This window comes from Sebastes fasciatus, chromosome 1, assembly GCF_043250625.1.
Source record: "Sebastes fasciatus isolate fSebFas1 chromosome 1, fSebFas1.pri, whole genome shotgun sequence".
NCBI lineage: Eukaryota > Metazoa > Chordata > Actinopteri > Perciformes > Sebastidae > Sebastes > Sebastes fasciatus.
The window spans coordinates 28,526,191-28,546,256 of record NC_133795.1 but is presented as its reverse complement, the minus strand read 5'-3'; positions in this window follow the sequence as shown (position 1 = coordinate 28,546,256).

The window sequence follows — 20,066 nt, the reverse complement described above, 5'->3', positions numbered from 1 at the left end:
AACTTCGCGAAGCACTGGGACCTTTTATGATCCCAGCCAAGCCGAGGCACAGACCCATACACCAGCACACACACACACACACACATAAAATCCACCTGGATGCATTTTTACCATCAGCCAGTTTATGATTATCTTTTCCACTGTGGCAAACCAGTTCTGAACACCCACAGGCACAAACCCACTAACAGATAAATGGATACATACACGCACAGATGCATACTGTATGTATACATTCAGAGTCTGTGTACGCAGGCAACCATATGACACACACACACGTGTCCCTCGTTGATGGCTGTGACATGGGGAAGGAAAGTCTCCATACATCAGTGGAGGCTATATGAATGGAACAATTGCATCTGCGCTGGCAGCACAGACTCAGTCACATCTCATTAGCTTGACGGGATACCCGAAAGGTTCTGACAGGCTGCTGGCTGTGATTGGTGTGGCCCGGGGTGATGGGGACATACCTGTGGCTGCCTTGTGTACTCTGTGGGCACGTGGTGAAGACTGAGCACACGTAGCAGCTGAGGCCTGGCAGCGGCGGTATAGCTAAGGTTCTGGGTGTCCACGCCAGCCGCCGCCTCACCGTACACGTCTTCAGCTATAATAAAACTCACTCTCACTTTTTTTTGTGCTGTTTCTCTCACTTTCACCGTCTCACGCCCTCTCTCACTCTCTTTCCTGCCCACACACACTCACATTACACAGACATGAGGGGAAACAGTGGGTGATTCTGTGCACCGCCGTGCCACGATGAGCTCAGTGCTAACTTTGAATGCTAACCAAGAATCAATTTGGAGCGGAGTTATTATTTTTTAGTCTGTTAACCTGACTTCATGGTTTAAATTCAGAGAGTATTTAGTCTTTAAAAGTAGAGTTGGTAGTGCTGATCGAATACATTTGATCTTGTATTTGTTGAAATTCTCATCACATGGTAAATGGACTGGGGATCGAACCACAGACCTTCCGATTGGTGGACAACCTGCTCTACCCTCTGAGCCACAGCCGGCCATCTCGACAGCAATCAATAAATCAAATCATTGGACGGCCTTCCTGTGTTCCTACCAGCTATGAGTGCCTACAATAGCAATGTTAGTTGTTTACATTCATAATGCTAATTTTGGGGAAGTGGCTTTGGAGGGAGGCCTGAAGCGACGGGCTGTCTATGTTGCCAACTTGGTGACTTTTTTGCTAGATTTAGGGACTTTTGGAGCTAGTGCTGCTAGCTACTTTCATTCGCAAAGAGCTGGCAACACTGGGCTCGGTTTTTCGGTTGGATCATTTAAAAATTGAGTGTACTCTTGCTAGTTTCTCACCGTTAACGACCCGACCTTTAAAGGAATAGTTTGACATTTTTGGAAAGTAACCTTAATCGCTTTCTTTCCGAGAGCTAGATGAGAGGCTCTGTCTCAAGATAAAAAAAATCCACCTACCAACACCTCTAAAGTTCACTAAATGGCCCGTTTTATGTGGTTTATTAAACAAAAACTGTAGTGTAAAAATGACACGTTGTGGTTTTACTGGGGGTTATGTGCATGAGCTTTTCTTGGCCGGGAGCAATAACTTCCTGAAATCTTGCTGGTTGCCTGGCAACTTCATGGTGATGACAAGATTTGAGGAAGGTATTGCTCCCGTCCAAGAAATAGTCCGGCACATTAACCCTCGTAAAACTTGACGTTTTCTACTCTTTTGTTTTTGTACGGATTAAACAAACGAGATATAACGTGTTCATTAGTGAGCTTTATGTGAGCTTGTAGGCAGGTTTTTGTTTCCAATTTTTGTTTCCTAAGCTAAGCTAATCAGCTGCTGGCACCAGCTTCGTATTGAACGGACTAGGGCTACAACTAACGATTATTTTCATTGTCAAGTAACCTGACGATTATTTTCTTGATTAATCGATTAGTTGTTTGGTCTTTAAAATCTAAAAAAATGTTGATCAATGTTTCCCAAAGCCCAAGATGCCTTGTTTTGTCCACAGCTCAAATATATTCTGTTTACTGTCATAGAGGAGTAAAGAAATCTGAAAATCACATTTAAGAAGCTGAAATGTTGACTTTTTTTTATTTAAAAAAATACTCAAACCAATTAATTATTGAAATATTATTAATTATTATAAATAATTATTATCAAAATAGTTGCCGATTAATTTATTAGTTGACAACTTATCGATTAAGTTGTTAATGTTGCAGCTCTTGAATGGACAGATATGAGCAGATATAACTCTTGGCAAGAAAGGGAATAAGCGTAATTCCTAAAATGTCAAACTATTCCTTTAGTATTAGAGGATTTTTATGAGCTACTTCTTTTCTCTGTCACAATGTCTGAACACTAATGTTCTTATGCTCTAAAAAATTTAGGATGTGCCATTTTTGGCACAACTATGAGTCTAGTTTAGGATAACACACATTTCTTCAATGATGTGCTGAGAATGAGCCTTCAGGCTGCAGCGTTTTTACTCAGTCCCCTCTATAGATGTCTCCCTGAGGGGTCTTTGGTAGAACACATGTTTTTAATAAGGGTCTTTACGTCTGGCCTTGCATAAATGTTTAGCAGCGTTCCTTCTGGGAACTGGGGCCTGTCTTTACAGTGGATGCTAATCAGCTGTAAATTCTGTTTTAAAAAGGAAAAGGAAGGCATGGAAGGAGTTAATCTCCAAGGCCCATTGAACCCTCTGTCTCACCCTTTATTCACTCTCTCTCTCACACACACACACACACACATATGCACATACAGTACAGTGCACACACTCCCCCCCTACAGAAAGTGAAAGGAGGGGATGATGACAAAAAGAAAAGAGAGAGAAGAAAAGCTCGAGGCTTTGACAAATGATCCAATAAACGGGTCGGGAGATTACAGACTGGGTGCCCGCTGGGAGAGGAAGTGGGGCAGTAAATATTTTTTAAAAGCTGTCAATAAATTTCTAGCGTTGAGTTGAGAGAAGTATCCACAGCCAGAGACTGGGCTCCTGTGCTGGGTGGGTGCTTGTCGTGGGAGCTATTGGTTAATAGTCCATAGGCTGAGAGTAATTTAAGTGCCAAAGTATTGTTTGAAAGAAACTGCTGGTGCATGAGACAGAAGTGTGCAAGATTTATACCATAATCAAAATCACCCTGTTTGACAACTGAGCTACAATACATCCATCCATCCTTCCTTTCATCCCCTGGAGCCGATCCCAGCTGACATTTAGAGGTCAATTAAATAAAAATCCATCTTCATGCTGTCATGCTGTCAACATGCTGACAGACAACATCTCAAAAAAGTAATTTATATGTCAATAAGATTAATATGATATGCTGTCTTACTGTGTGTCTTTTGGAGAAAATTATACTTACACTTATCAAATGTCAAATCTTATGTAACACTGCACAAGGGCAAGGATCAAAAATATACTGATACTGTATATAATTCTGATAATAAAGTCTGAGGAACTTCTTTAGGAAAACACTTTGTTTGGGATGCGAGTTCCAGATTAATAACGTCCTCCGATGTTAAAGCCATTATTTAGTTTCTTTCTTTAGGCAGGTTAAAGGTGCAATGTATACGATCTAGCCAGATTTTTTGTTTAAACATTCAAAAATTGAACTAACATTATCAACAGAATGTGAAGAGGTTACAGTTGAGATGTTATGTCAAAGACGTCCATGTATTGTGTTGCAGAGATATCTACTGAATGAGCATGTTAACCAGCTAGTCCCGGCCCGTCCTGTCTTGTAATACCACTTGTACCTCGAGAAGCGATATAGTGAGTCACTGTAGCGTCCAGTCTGCCCTCAGTCCAAGATGAGAGGACGAAGAAGTAGAGCTGCACCGAGGACTGTCACGTTGAAAGTACAGGGTCTGTGTACATTGTGATAGTTTGCTTATTGGATTAAATCCAAAGTGGCAGAAACAAGAAAACCACTCGTATTTTTGTTTTGTCCTCACCACCACAAGGAGACCAATTCGCCGGGTGGAGAGCAGAGTTTCCATTTGGTTGAATGTTGCGTATTCTTGCTGTTAGTTAATAGTTGGCTTTTTTCTTATAACCGAAGACTGTAAATTTAAATTTGTATGGACCCAGTAGTAGAGGTGAAATGCTGCCCCCTATTTGTTTGGAGCATGTGACCAGATCTTACACATTGCACCTTTAACGAGTGATGATAGACAGACTATTATCACTAGTATAGCTCTGCCTCCACAGTTGACGGGGGGAGTCTGTCAGAGCCCCGTAAAGTTCACCGACACCAGTCTCACTTTCCCACACCTTTCAACCACGCTTGTTACTCAGCAGCCCAATTAAAGCTGATTTAAGGGTTCACCTGTGTGCCTATTGGCGAATGCTCCCCTCAGGGCGGTGCATCCGCGTGATTGATGGGTTAATGAGATAATGACGGACAGCCACAGGTCTCACCTGCAGTCGCCTGTTTCAGTGCTCCAACACTGATTGGTTAATTTTCTGGATAAGGCCGATCCTCCAGAAATCTGTAAAAAGGTTGGCCTGACAGTGAGATTAGAGCGAAGAAAGACACAGTTGTAATGAAATTTTTACATGGCTTTGTCATCTCACGTTGCAATAAAAAAGACTTCTGTTCTTACAGTGTGTTATGATGACATTGTTACCTTTTGACTCACGTTGTTATAATTATCCGTGTTATTATTCTTGACAGGTCTAATTCGCCTCTATTTTGCATATTGAATGTCAGGTTGTCCTTACATCACAGTGGATAATTGCTGGATTTGCAAAGGCCTGTGTGTAGCTTGTGGATGAGGTGAAGTAATACATCGGGGTGGAAAATTAAACAATAACTGTGCTCTTATTTCTCTTGTTAATAACAACTCTAGGAAATTGATTTTTTAGACCTCCAAATCATCAGTCATAACAATAAAAAAAAACATGGATTTAATTCCCCTTTATTCCCTCCAACAGCAGTGTGATCACTTGGCAATAGGTCATTATTAGTGCTGTATAAATAAAAACTCACTCTATTGCCTACTGGCTATGATGGGCGGTGTAAAATATTTTTCTAAGACCAGGAAATGTTATAGAAATATAATCTTTTTGACAACATCAAGTGTCATCTTTGCAATCATTACTACCTGCCCTCTCTTACAACCACAACCACACATACACAACCACAAACACAACAGAAGGCCCTGCAGATACGGGATGAGTTCCAAGATACTGATACTTTCTTTAACACCTTCCTCCTCACCCCTGGAACGGATCCTCTTGAGTTTCTGTTTGGTAAGCAGAGGGAACATCCTTGAGTCGCTCCTGTTTTCTGCTCCCCAGCTGGTTTCCCATCCCGTGGATAATGTTTCACTGATCCCCTGACGCTCCACGCTGCTGCTGCTGCTGCTGCTGCCAAGGTGTGGCAGCCAGAGGTTCAAGACCTCTAGGCCAATTAAACACATCACAGATAACAAGCTTGTCCACTGCATGAGGTGTTAACATTTAAACCCTGCTGTCACAGTAAGATTGCTATGGGAGAGTGTATGTAAAGAAGTTTTGTCTTCAAATAGATAAAACATTTTGTAGCAATGCTCGGGCTGTCAAAGATAAGTTTGCGATAATAACGCAAATCCGTTTTAACGCCACAAATTTCTTTAATGCATTAATTTCAACATGCGATTTTTAAGACAGGCCGCCGTCGGGCCCGGCTGCTATTCCATCTTTCGGAGGTTGAAGCGGGCTCAGATTGGTGCAAAGGAAGTTAAATAAGGTTCCAAACTTACGCCAAATTTTGGCAAGGAAAAACTGGCATGGCCATTTTCAAAGGGGTCCCTTGACCTCTGAACTCAAGTTATCTGAAATAAAATGGATTCTATGGGTACCCACGAGTCTCCCCTTTACAGACATGCCCACTTTATGATAATCACATGCAATTTTGGGCCAAGTCATAGTCAAGTCAGCACACTGACACACTGACGGCTGTTGTTGCCTGTTGGGCTGCAGTTTGTCATGTTATGATTGGAGCATATTTTTTATGCTAAATGCAGTACCTGTGAGGGTTTCTGGACAATATCTGTCATTGTTTTGTATAATGATTTTGTATAATGATTGATTGATTATTGATTTTCAATAATAAATAAATACATACATTTGCATAAAGCAGCATATTTGCCCATTCCCATGTTGTTAAGAGTATTAAATACTTGATAAATCTCCCTTTAAGGTACACTTTAAGCAGATACAAATGTGCAATTAGTTTGTGATTAATTGCAATTAACTATGGACAATCATGCGATTAATCACAATTAAATATTTTAATCGATTGACAACCCTATGTAATACCCTTCTGAATTAAAAAAAAATACCAATTATTTGTCTGAAGAATTAAGAGAAATATAAGAGAAATGTTAAGTGAGTTTTGTCCCACGTCCCACCAGCCAGTCCAGCTTGGTCTAATGCACTGTTAAAGTAGCATTCTTACCTGGTTGGCCTTAAGACAGCATTGGCTAATACACGCCACTCTTTATCATTCTTCAATCCCTCACACACTTTTGAGTTTAAGCTCGCCTAACTGTGCCAGAGACCAAGGTTCAAACCCCTCCGACATTTATTCAGCTGCCCTTGAAGCAGAAGCAGCAGCTACCAAACAGACATCACTTCCAATCATCATCACAACCTCAGAGCCCTCAGAGAACAAGCAGGCTGTCTCAAGGTTTCCAGTTTCACCTCTGAAACTCCTCAAAACCCCACCGGCCTTTACCGGTATTCCCTCCGATTCCCATTCACTACAGTATCTAAAATGCATGTCCTCTCACTATGACGATAATTGAAAATCAGAGAGCAGAAAAGAAATCACTGCAGGATCTTTTTTTAAGCCATTATCTTTTTTTTGATGGGCAATTGACTTTGGGAGCGGGGCTTTATGGCGAGGGAGGGGCGGCGGCGGCGGTGGTGGTGGTGGAGTTCGTCTGTGCTTGCCAGTTATAGCTGCAGGGCCTCCTGCCCTGTTCTGCTGTGATGCCTGCGTGCTGAGTTTGGCTTGGCTTGAGTCTCTGCACTTGATGGTTTATTCATATTCAGCGGTGCAGGACGCTGCGCCATGAGGTTCCTCTCACACTCAATATGTCTGCGAAAGAAGTAACAGAACGGAGGTCTGAGTCGCAGTTTTTCAAATGTTTTGCTCTCGTCTTAAGATCGGAACAACGATCGGTTTCAAAGTCGACCAGCACCGCAGATTTTCTCTCCTGAAATGCAGATGTTTAACAGCTGTCAAACAAGGATTTTTTAAATGTAACTCTATTGTGTTTTACTCTACATCTAAAAATATGTAGTGTGATCTTGTCTGTTTGAGTTTATGGTTTTTGTTTTATTCTCTTCAGTTTCTATTCTTCATTACAGCATCCACTCCGTGAACTCCTGTGGGGTTTTTGAGCTTCAAAGACTGGGAAAAAGAATTGTTAACAAATAGAGTTCATTTCCATCTTACATCAGACAGCCGTAACTGAACAGAGGTTTGGCATTTCGAGGAAAAATGTATGCTTTGTATATATTCCAGCTTCCCCCGCAGTCATCACCCATTCCCACAAATACGTAGTGTACTTGTACACATGCATTAACTGAAATACGCCTTCACTACTGAAATGCCTAATCACCGCTCCGTCATTGTGTCCGTGGCTCGTGTTCATCAATTAACAAGCCACTTGCTATTCAAAAACAAACAACATCAACTTCCCCCCGAAAAGCCCAGTCAAAACAAGCGGCAAAGGCTGGCTTGTCCACACTGCCCCTCTTAATCAAAGCCAGATGTCTCCTCAAAAACTATTTCTCTCTTTTCCTCACTGCACCCCTTTCTCCGATCGCTCATTCTCCCCGTCTCTTCCCCCCACATTCCCTTTCCTGTCTGAGACCGTGTAGACGACTGGTCCTCAGCAGTCGTGATTTGGCACTCTTGTCGGCTCTCTGTCTCTCCTTCTCTCCCTTTCCTTCCTTTCTGTTTCTAGAATCAGTGTCTTGTCAAGCAAGGCATGGACCTGCGTTGACCCTCCGCTGCATTCACAATCATTCAAGGTGAAAAATTAGACCCACATGGCAGATGCCGCCAAAGAAGTGCCTCTACTTCCAGTCGATCTGCCTGCCCATTTGATGTGATGGCCGATTTTGAGATACATGCCACGGCCTGCCTGTCTCACTAAGAGCTCTAGACTCCTTTCTGTTTACTTTAGCACGAGCCATGTCCCTTTGGTTACAGCTCTTTGAAGAGAGCAGTCTTGTGGCTGTCGACACACCATTCTCAGTTCGTTGCAGCCGGAGCCAGGCACAGAGTGAACGCTAATTTACTTTTCCACCTCAGTGCCGAGAGAAAACACCCCTTCCCGGAGATGCTAAACAATACAGGCAGTCCTTTTCTGCTAACTGCTCTTTAGGGGGGGTGTGGGGGACCTCTGGTGCTCGTCGTCGTACTGCTGCTGCTTTCAGCCGGCTATCTCGCCCAACCTCTTTAATCTGAGAAGCAAATAGCCCCCAGTGTTGTCCTTAGAGCTCAGGCACAACTCTGGGAGGCTCAATAGGTCCTTGGAGAGCATAGCAACAAAAGCACAAGTCGGTGTGTTTGAAGTCTGCCTTGTGATTGGCACTAATTTACTGGCTCTTTACCCCCTTTGTACTTTTGAACTTTCAGAATTACATTATGTTGTAATGCATTATAGAATTAGCTGTGATTTATTCTGCTCTGGAAAAGCAGGAACTGCTTTGTCAAAAGTGTCAAATGTTCTGCATAGTGAGTAATTCATTATGGAAACCACAGAAAGTGTCCAACAAAATCAGAAATTTCCTAATTTTCTCCCCTCATTTCGTTACAGTAGCAAATCACAACAATGTCCCTAAAGTACTAATTTTGTCAGGCTGTTCTCATGCACCGTTCAGAGATATACCCATGAAAAGCGATGACACTAATTTATATACATCCCATGATGTCAATTCATATGTAATCCACATAATTGGAAACTAGGAAGGTCGGGATGGATGGGTGGGTCAAAACACTGGCATTTCACCCAGGAGACCGCTGTTTGTACCCCCCCCCCCGTACGTTGAATTATTTGTCATGTATCTTCCGTACTTAATTGACATCACTTCCGGATTTATTTTAACCCAAACCACGATCAGGTAGTTTTGTTTCCTAAACCTAACCTAGTTGTTTCCTGTGAAGACGGAAGTTTATTTTGAAAAGACTGGAGTGGACATTGACATGTGCGTCACGTGTTGCTGGAATTCGTAGGGAAATGCACGAAAAATTAGGAATAACATTTCGTAAGATATCATACGAACCATTGTATGAAGATACGTTGATTTAGTAATGGCCTTAATTTTAGAAGCATATGCAAGGATTTAATGCAGATTGGTTGAAACCCTACTTTTGTAAAGCTTAGCATATTCATCACCAGGCCATTGCCTCAGTTTAGTTTTGCGCAACAAGCATAATCATAAATAATAGCTCATAATAATAATAGCTTCATTTTACACTCATTTAACGTTATTGAGTAGCAGATCTCCACATGTGCCCTTCAGTTATTTTTTACTCACCATTAAAATGAATGTTGACTACAGTATATTACCAGTGTTGGCCTTGGAAGAGGAAACAGGCTGATGGGGGCCACTTCAAATACAAGCAGATTGACTTCCCCCAGCCTATTCCTCTATCATTTCCAGACTCTGTTTTTCTCTGCAAAGCATAACAACCATCACGTTTTCAGAAACCACACCATTCACTGCAAAAACAGTATGGAAACATTGTCAGAATCAGCTATTGTAAACTATAGCTAGACCTAAAATTCATGTTTAAATTTTTATTTTGAGTATTTTAATCCTTAAAGTTGTGCAAAACCAGAATAAAACTGTCATTTGAATTAATGCATTTGCATACCCTTATCAAAAAGAAGTTTATTCAAGTATGCTATTAGAATACTTCTTTTAAACTTAAAATAAGAACGTATACTTTCAGTTTACTTTTTATGTACTTATCAGAGCTATACTTACCAAAAGTACAGTATATATAAGTATGCTTGGCTCATAATGACAAGTATACAGAAAAGTCTAAGTATACTTGGCTCATACTGACAGAAAAGTCTAAGTATAGTCTAAGGCTTATAGGCCTACTTGTACTTAATCTTTTGATCGAGATATACTTAAGTAAAGTATAATTAAGTATCCTTGCCTTATAGGCCTACAGAATAGGATCCTTGGCTTGTAGTTGTGCTTACTTTTTGATAGAGTAGCCTATTAAAGTGTGTACAAACTCAAAATGTGAGTCTACTGGTGAATATTACTTCACAATGACACTGTCCCTCAATCCTGGCTCTTATCAGATAGGGATGTATGCCTGACTTGCTGGCTGTGGACGGTGCTTCACTGCTTCACTGGTTTTGAGGGGATGGAGGAAGGGCCGGCAGATTCTTGAAGGGGACACTTGTGGGAAGGAAAAGAGTCTCATTGCGAGAGATCAGCTTGTGTAAACATTCAGGTTAATGAAGCTCAGTGGGCCTAATCCTCAGCCCTCTTTCTCACTCTCCCTCGCCCCGGCCTCAAACCCCTTCACCCCTCCCCGAGACCTCCACCCCCCGGTTTCCACCATAATCCCTTGCAGGAGCGGGCACTGTCAATCAAAAGGACCCCAGGGAGGGAAGGCAGCGTAAGACGTGTGCATGTGTGCGTGTTTGCATACAGTACATTTGGGATTGGATATGCGCTTGCGTGCATAAACCACAAACACAACGTACCTGTGCACACGCATGCGGGTACTTTGAGGTGGGAGTCGGTCAGGGGATTTCCATTGTGGGAGCCGCGCTGCTTCAAACCATATGAGCGGAGAAGGTGGAAGCTCTGGGTCCAGACCTGGACTTGGGGGTAATCAGCAACACATGAACCGTATATGACGAAGGGGAAAAGGGGATGAAGGAGAAAAGAGGGGGGAGGACGGGAAGGCAGGTTTCCAGTCTAAGCTCTCCAAACACTGACATCACACATTGTGGTCGGGCTATCAGACGAAACACTCAGACCTTGAGGATATGTTTTTATACCCTGAAACAACACCACATGATCATAATATATTGGGCCTGTGGAGAAAGATGTGTTGCACTAATGTGGGAGGATAGCTGCTCCTTCATGCCTAAATAACATTTAGGCTACAGGTTAACAAGTTTGATAAACTTTGGAAGGGATTGTTATATTTCACGCCGCTATGATTTTGATGAATCATTCAAAATTCACCATTCAAACAGTGACTGTCCAATCATTTAGCAACGGTAATAGGCACAGCAGGTCTGAAACGCTTTAGGTTTGGGTGCCAAAGCGCTGTGTATGGGGCTGTAGGAAGAGCAATAGGCCTACTCTGCATCTAAAGAGTCTAAGTCCGGCTAAGAACTGGAGCAAATCTAATTAAAAAAAGTTAGGAAAACAACCAATCAGAGCTGATCTGGAGCCTGCCGTCACTGAGCAGCTGTCAATCACTTACAATCTCCTATCAAGCGGTCAAACTAGGCAGCGCTGATCAAATATGAATCAATTAATATTGAGAAAGTTTGTGACCCGACAGCCATGTTGAGATCAGTTGATAAAATACCAAGCACCGCCCACCAGCCGGAGCACACTTTATCATTTTACAGCTAAACAGTACACTACAAGATTCACATCGACTTCAATGTTCCAGCCACATTGCATTTCTTGTAGGAAAGATGATGTCAATACTGTTAATACTGTTTCAGAGAGTTAGTGACTGTAAATATGACTCAAACATAAAGAATGCTATTTTGTTTGCTGAGTGTTTATGTGTGCTTTTGTTCATTCAAATACGGGCCTTGAGGTGTCAAGCACAGCCACATGGACAAAACATGAACAAATCACAACACAATGAATCAGAAAAAAACAGTGTTAGGAAAAACCCAATGGGATTTCAGGAAACACGATTGCTTTTACAGAAAATAAACACACTATATTTTCTTACTCTCAAAAAGATAACTGGGATGGCCATTTTCAAAGAGGTCTCTTGACCTCTGACCTCAAGATATGTGAATGAAAATGGGTTCTATGGGTACCCACGAGTCTCCCCTTTACAGACATGCCCACTTTATGATAATCACATGCAGTTTGGGGGCAAGTCATAGTCAAGTCAGCACACTGACACACTGACAGCTGTTGTTGCCTGTTGGGCTGCAGTTTTCCATGTCATGATTTGAGCATATTTTTTATGCTAAATGCAGTACTTGTGAGGATTTATATATATAATTTATATATATACACTGTATATATACAGTCTCCAACTGGCATGGAGGCTCTCAGAAAGTGACGACGTAAATTACAGTTCAGTGCGTCCAAAAAGATACATACTACTGTTTATTCACATAAAAGTATGTTGAACGATAGTACACCTATTGAGTATGTAGTGCATAGTATGCGATTTCGGATGAAGCCAGAATGCTTGACAGGTATAGCAACAGTAACTAAGAGGGGCGGTGCTCTAAAAAGTCTACCTGAATTACCGGTAAAGGGCCACTCAGTGCATACTATAGGCATCCATGTTTCTTCCTCAGTCACAGAGTTTGCCCTGAGGAACTGTAAACAGTGTTAACTAACTAACACCTTTTCTCCCGCCCCTCTCGAGCAGTTACACACCAGCTGGGTGGTGGCCTCCACATCAGGAAACAGATACCGAGAATAACGTGTATGTGTTGCTGTGTGGGCTTATACAGTAGTAGTCTATGTACAGCAGCTTGTGTGTGGATGGATGTTGTTTTCACTTCCTCCTTGGCCAACTCCCTGTACTGTCTTCACAGCAACAATACCATCACAGCCCAAGGACAGAGCCTGAACTGGCCATTCAACTCCACTGTTGCCATATCAGTTCCAGCTCTACACCAGGGAGGGGAGGAGTAAATACCTCAAATGTCTCAAATGAAAAACTTAATTCACCTGAACACCAATGCAAAACTGAATGGAACCATAAATGTAAAATCTGGAGGGCCCAAATAGGCTACTTACAGAACTTGCATCCGGTACCTCACACACTTGGTTTGGTATCTAATTTTCTGTGGAAAACTCAACAACAACAACAAGTAAAGGATAATGTACAGCGAGCCGGTCATCGTTGTGAAAGAAACCTCAACAGGGCGATGCCGCCCTCTCTCATCGCCCTGAAGGGGATTCTTTCACAACAATGACCCGCTAGCTGTACATTATCCCGCTTATGACGGAGCTACTTACTTAAGAAATCAATAATTTGCCAAAAAAAACGGTCCGCCAGACTCCGACATCAGAACTGCACCCATAGCAACGGTCTGTTATACATAGCAACGGTCTGCTATAAAGAAATAACAGACCGCAGAATGCCGTGATTGACCAAGACAACTTTAGGTGATTAGCCTATAACTCATGCTAAATTATGATTTTAAACAATGACTATGGCATTGATATTAAAAAAAGGTTGCATCTTTCCATCTTTATAGATTATTTAAAGGCATTTTCCTAAAAAGTAAAGTCACAAAAATCCCTCTCAATCATCATTTATGACCCGCTAGAGGTGCATGGCGGTGTCTGTATCTGCAGTGAACATGCCCTCTAACCTGTATTTTCTTACTTCTATAAAAACATAGCGACCATGTGCCCGATCATGAAAATGCATCCAAGTGAAAGCTAAAAAAATGATGGGCACGGAGACGGAAAAAACACAAATATAGCAAGGCGAAACGACAGCCAGAAAGACAAGAGTGAATCTGGTTGCGTTTCTCCCACTGCCGAGCACCGTAACCCTAACCGCGGTCAGGGGACGTGTACCTCTGGTGTTGTTGAGCCGGGGAGGAGGGGCCAACTTGAATGTTGTGTTTACAAACTTCTACTGACAAATCCTACTCATTGTGCCTTTAAGCTCTGAGAGGATGCGACAGAAATCTTTTCATTGATCCTTACTGAAGGATTCAGAATGGTGATTTGATGAAAAAAAAGACTTTCAGTGTCAATCTGAAACATGAATCTCCGTAGCCTATAGCTAAGAAGAACTGCATATTTGGGTGATATAGGTTTCATATACACATTTGACCCTTTATTGTTATCAATTATGTTGTAATATTAATATTACAGCTTTAAAGATATAATTCATTAGTGCTCTAATAACTCATTAAAGCAAAACATTTCAGAAAATAGCTGTAGCTTAATTTAAATTAAAAAGACTGAAAAGACAGACTCGTCCTTCATTAGTAGATAGGTGGTGTGTCGGGCATGCAGGGTGATTTCGAAAGGCCGTCGACGGCATGACTAATCATGGCCGTATTAGTTTACTGACCATAACTGGTCTTTGGTCTCTCTCGTTTTTCTCACAGTTCTCATTTTTCTGTCGTCTTTACGGATTTCCCTCTTGCCTTCACCAAAAGGGATGGCTGCTGTTTTATGATGGCGTATGCTATTGTGGTGATGATGATGATTTATGTTCTAATACGCTTCTCTCTCATTTATTCCTGCTCCCTAGGTTCCCATAAATCAGTGCAGATATGGAGCCCAGCTTGGCTACGTGCCACTCGTGCCACAGCAAACACTCCTCAAGGGACATGCGAGGGCTAAGAAACACGGGGGGCATAAAAGACAAATCAAACGGGAATATCATCAATGTGCAGTTATTTCTTTTTACTTTAAATTCAATGATGATCTGAGATTTTTGTACTCTTCACTCGTAAATAAAATAAGAATTAGGATTCTGCAACTATTCATTGCTAAAGCTGTTTTTGCAGTGAGATTTGGGGGGATAAAATGAGCCCCGTTAACGCCACACAGACCGGTATGACTGAGCTGTCTGAGCGCTTCTGTCAGAGGTCTGTTCACTGAAGCCAGATGGCAGAAAGAGAGAAGGGGTGAGAGAGAGACAGATGACAGAAATGGCTAAAAAGAGTAAGTAAGGAGAAGGACATGATGAAAAACTGGGTGGTTTGGGGGTTCCCCTGGCATTCTGCATTAGGAACACAACCACACACACACACACACAAACTAATGAACCCTCACATAAATGCTGCAGTATTCAGCCCATCCAACTGCTGGCTCTGATCCAACATTAACATGGTACAGTCCTCATGTGGCACCGCGGAGTAAGAACAGGTCATCCTGCCAACTTTCTTCTTCTGTGGTGAAGCTGCTGTGTGGCACCAGAGAATGAAACCAGCAGCATCCCAGCGCCCCTGCCAACTCCTTCCCTTCTCTCTTCTTCTGTGGTGGCGGTGACAAGGGCAACCTGCGATGCAGCGAGGGCCCCTCACTTGACTGAATTATCTCATCAGGGTCCCTTTATTAGGAACTCAGCAGGCTTATTATTTTTATTATTAACGGCCTGTGTTTTCATCCTCAGGATGCCAGGCTTCAGTGCACACAGCTGTTTCTCCTCAACTCCTGTGTTTTCTTAACTTAAGAGGTGCTTTTGCAAAATGCCGTTCAGATATTTTTCTTCAGCATCCCCCCCTCCTCTCTATGCCTATCTTTTCACTGGTCTGGCTTTCTCTTTTTTTCCCCTCTTCCTTAGGCGGGATTAGGCCAAGTTTAACAGCCATGTCTCCAGGCCGGAGTGACAGGCTAGTAAAATTATGTTGAACACAGCGAGCCAGATAATCATTAAAGTATGAAATAATAAATCCAACTTTGCCTGGTTTGTCTCAAGCGAGGCACAACAATGTGCCCGAACATTTAAAGTGACAGTAAGAAAGCATACCTTTCTCAACAGTGTATTAGTAAAAGCCTTTGGTGGGAATTCTTAGAGGAATTTGCAGACACCAATTATGTAATGATGATTAAATATACATCATGGAAAAGAAATAAATGGTCACATCAGAAAGAGAGTTAAAGGAATTACTGGTCATGAAAATAAAGTATTTAAAGCCATGTTCCTCAGAGAGTTTAAATCCTACTGGGAAGATTTATGTGGTATATTTCTGCCTATCATTCATCCCACCCTCACTGTCTTTTAGGAGAGGGTCATGAAGTGAACATGGAGACATCAGGCTGCTAGCTAATAACCTAGTAGTGGACGTTTGATCAATAGCATAGCTCAGGTTTCCCAGCTACATCACAGAGAACAGAAAGTGTAGCAGCAGCTGTTTAGAGCTTCAGTCTTGATGTGAACTGCAAAGCTCACAAAGAGTTTTGAGGTTTAACATATGGACACTTTGTTCATGTAAAAAATGACAATTTGGCTCAAAGGTCAAAGGTGCTTTGTTTTTTGTGAATACTGAGGCCTTTGTCACTTGAACGTACACATATGGTGTTTTGGGGCCGTTGCTGAGACAACTGATTCTGTCGTTTTTCTTGGGAGGACAGTCTCCTATTTTAGTCGTGGATTAAATGTTCTAGTTTTTGAAAAACAATGGATGTCTATGGCAAAGAGGAATAAGCTATCTCAGGCTTTAGTTAGACAGGAAATACTTCAGTTGGTTATTATAAAAGAGTTTGAATATTACCAGATTTATCCAAACATAGCTGGAGCTGCAGTATCGAGGTCCCGCCCACACACCTGCCCGAGCCAATCACGAGCCAAGCACGGCCGCAGCTTGTTAGCGTGAGCCACCTAGCTGATACGTTAGCATCACGGTACCTGTTTGGCTAGAAAGTCACAACTAACCATGATATCTCTATAACTACATTTATGATCAAATTGGCACATGTTTTATTACACAGACTCGTGACAGTTATGGAAAGTTAAAGTTACATCTCCTCCCTCGTACACTACTTCACTCAGAGCAACTGTCAATTGCAGCTGTCAACCATGACGACAACCCCCCCTTTTTATAGCATCAAATCACTAAAATAAAATAAATTAAAACCAAAGTCATCAGAAAAAATAACACTTGAACATCAGCATGATAAAAACTACCTAAAATGACAGATATAATCTTTGGTAAAAAAATAAATATTTTACGTGTACTTTGACTTTGGCTTTATGACCTATACTGCAGTCAGCCACTAGGGAGCGATTGAGATGTTTTTGGCTTCACTTTGGGGAGCCATCATGTCGTCCATGTTTATTTACCGTCTATGGTCGCAACAACACACACATTAACTAAAAGCTATTTATTTTATAGAGATTTGGCCTAAGTCAGTAATAAGTCATTTAAGGCTTCCGTTATGAATTTTCTTAATTATAATTAACATAAAATAGTATTAAAATATATATATATTTGCTTAAGTTTGATTGAGCAGACTAAGCTACTCAAGTAGAACTATTCAAAACACAGAAACACTGCTAATACTGCATTTTACAGTTACTGCAAATCATGCCATTTTTCAATAATTCAGACCATAGAGCGTTAAGAGCTAGGATCCTGTGTTCATGAGCTCCCTAACAGCATCTGAAGACTATAATAAAGACAGAGACAACTGGAAAAAAATTCTCACAAATTCAAACCGTGCAGCGGAGCTCAAGCTGCGTTCAGGAGCAGAAAACATGATTCACACATTGAGACACGCAGACACCCTGCAGCCGTCAGTTTTTATGGATCCCAAAAGTCCCATTATCACAACCCTCCAGTCTGAAACAGGCACATATTCTCCGAAGCTTTGTCACTGGGCCCAGTGACTCAGGGTTAATGTTGGCCGTTTCACTGTGCCTATATCGCTCCCAAAACTCTTCAAACTTGTCAAAATCACTGTGTGATTTCACCACCATCTTCAGAGACTGTAGCAGTATTCTCAGTGGCCAGCGCTAAATCAAGGAGTGAAAACACAGGATGAAAACCAAAAATGGAAAGATGGATTGGAGCAGCACAACTCAGTGACTGTTTGAACAAATGATCTGTTGGGATTGTGTTGCGTTCACAGACTGTAATAAGTGGATGTAGTCATCTGGAAAAAAAAGTCTGAAAAATGTCAAAAAAAATGTCGGAAGAAATAAAGTCTGAAAAAGTCCATAGAAAAAAAGTCTGAAAAAAATGTCTGAAAAATGTCTGACAAAAAAGTCTAAAAGATGTCCAAAAAAAATTTCGGAAGAAAAAGGTCTGAAAAAAGTCGGAAAAAAAAGTCAGAAAAAAAAGTCGGAAAAATGTCAGAAGAAAAAATGTCTGAAAAATGTCAAAAAAAATGTCGGAAGAAATAAAGTCTGAAAAAAATGTCCATAGAAAAAAGATGTCCATAGAATAAAAGTCTGAAAAAAAAGTCTGAAAAATGTAAAAACAAATGTCGGAAGAAATACAGTCTGAAAATATTCTGAAAAAAAATGTCGGAAGAAAAAATGTCTGAAAAAAGTCTGAAAAAAATGTCCATAGAAAAAAAATGTCCATAGAATAAAAGTCTGAAAAAAAAGTCTGAAAAATGTCTGACAAAGAAGTCTGACAGATGTGGAAAAAAAGTCCGTTGTACGCTCAGTGGGCAACCTTCAGGTCTGAAAAGTGGAACCAATGCAGAAGTGCCTTAAACTTGTATTTTTTCTAATAGCCAGCAGGGGGCGACTCCTCTGGTTGCAAAAAGAGTCCGATTGTATAGAAGAATATGATGAAATGACCCTACTTCTCACTTGATTTATTATTTATTCATTATTAGTGAACATTGTAAACATGAGTTTATGCTTTCAATCGCTAGTTTCAAGTCTTATATGTGTACAATCAGCTAAAGAAGTTCAACTGTCTAAACTGACATTAGATGTTGAAAGTCATGCTATTCGATTTAGATTTGCATGACCAAAACTATTATTGGATCACCATGTAGTTTAACTCTTTATGCATGCCATTGTAGTTTTTTTCAGGGTAGACTTAACCATTGAGTCATGATTTCTTCTCCTTCACCACAGCTTGACAGTGGTAAGACTAGACTTGGTAAAACCAGAAAGGGGGGGATGGTCAGAACGGATGCTCAGTCTCAATGTTAAAAACACTCAGCATCCATCAGTCATGGTCCCGAGACAATTGGCTTACTTTCCATCCTGGTGGTTTATCAATAAAGTGATTACCTTAATAGAAAGAACAGTGCCTTTTAAAAGCCTCTTTACTTGTCAAATAATTAAATCAGCCGATAGAGAATCTGTTCCTGATCAGATACGTGAATTATTGATGAGCCAATGGAATCTTTGGAGGGACTCTGGGGGTTATTAATAATTGATGCACTCCATCTGGATTAATGTGCATGTTATCTACCATTCACATCCATCTATCCATGGATCCATCATGTTCTTAGACCTTCAGCAGTCCAAAAGAAACAGCAACAATTGGGGAAAGTCACATGAAGTGCAGCAACCGTGACTATGAATGCTCATCTGACTTTGATTGCTTGAACATTTTTCCCTCAGATGTGTGCAGAGTTATTAAAACCAAGCCTCGCGTCCTTCAGTACCCAGCCTGAGTAATAACAGGGTAATGCAGTAAGTAAAACAGTCTTGTTCTAATTAGGTGTGGTTGTGTGCGGTGTTCCAGCGCCTGTCGACTGCTCACAGACATGACCATAAACACGTTGGGCCTCGGCGCTCTGTGGATTCACAGCGCAGTCCGCGGGACATGGATGGATCCAATAAGGCCGTTTCTCTTGTGTTTTCTTTCTGAGAGGAAGCAACGAAAACACAACAATCACGATGTGATTCATGTTGGTGCAAAAATAAAAGAGGACAGACTGAGTGATCAAAGAAGTCCATATGTGTTACTGTTTTATCTTTCACTCCAAGTCGACTTCTTGGATCGCATGCGTGATGACTTCCTCTTTATTTCTAGTTTTTAAAGAATCAGAAGAAACAGTTCTTCCAAGAAACCTTGAGGAGAAAATCCTTTATTTCTTTTATCTGCAGGCTGAGTAATAGATTTACATTTAAGAAATTACAGGGATTTTCTGCAATTATGGCCATGGTGTCTTACAATCTCTGGTATCTCACAGACTACTGTGGTTTGGGTTTTCATGCGGTCTGCAAAATGACAAAATGATGCACTGGACTGAAGCCTTGAACTGACACTTTGACAAACTGCCCTCAGCTAATGTTTGGTTTACACCCGTAAAACATTTGTTACATCCTCACATTTAAGTGCTTACAGGATGTATAAAGTCAAAATAATGACATCTCAATTATCTCTATGTTATTATTATCTCAGAGTCATGAGAGGATGCTTTACAATATGGTACACAAAATCCTGATTAGTTACCA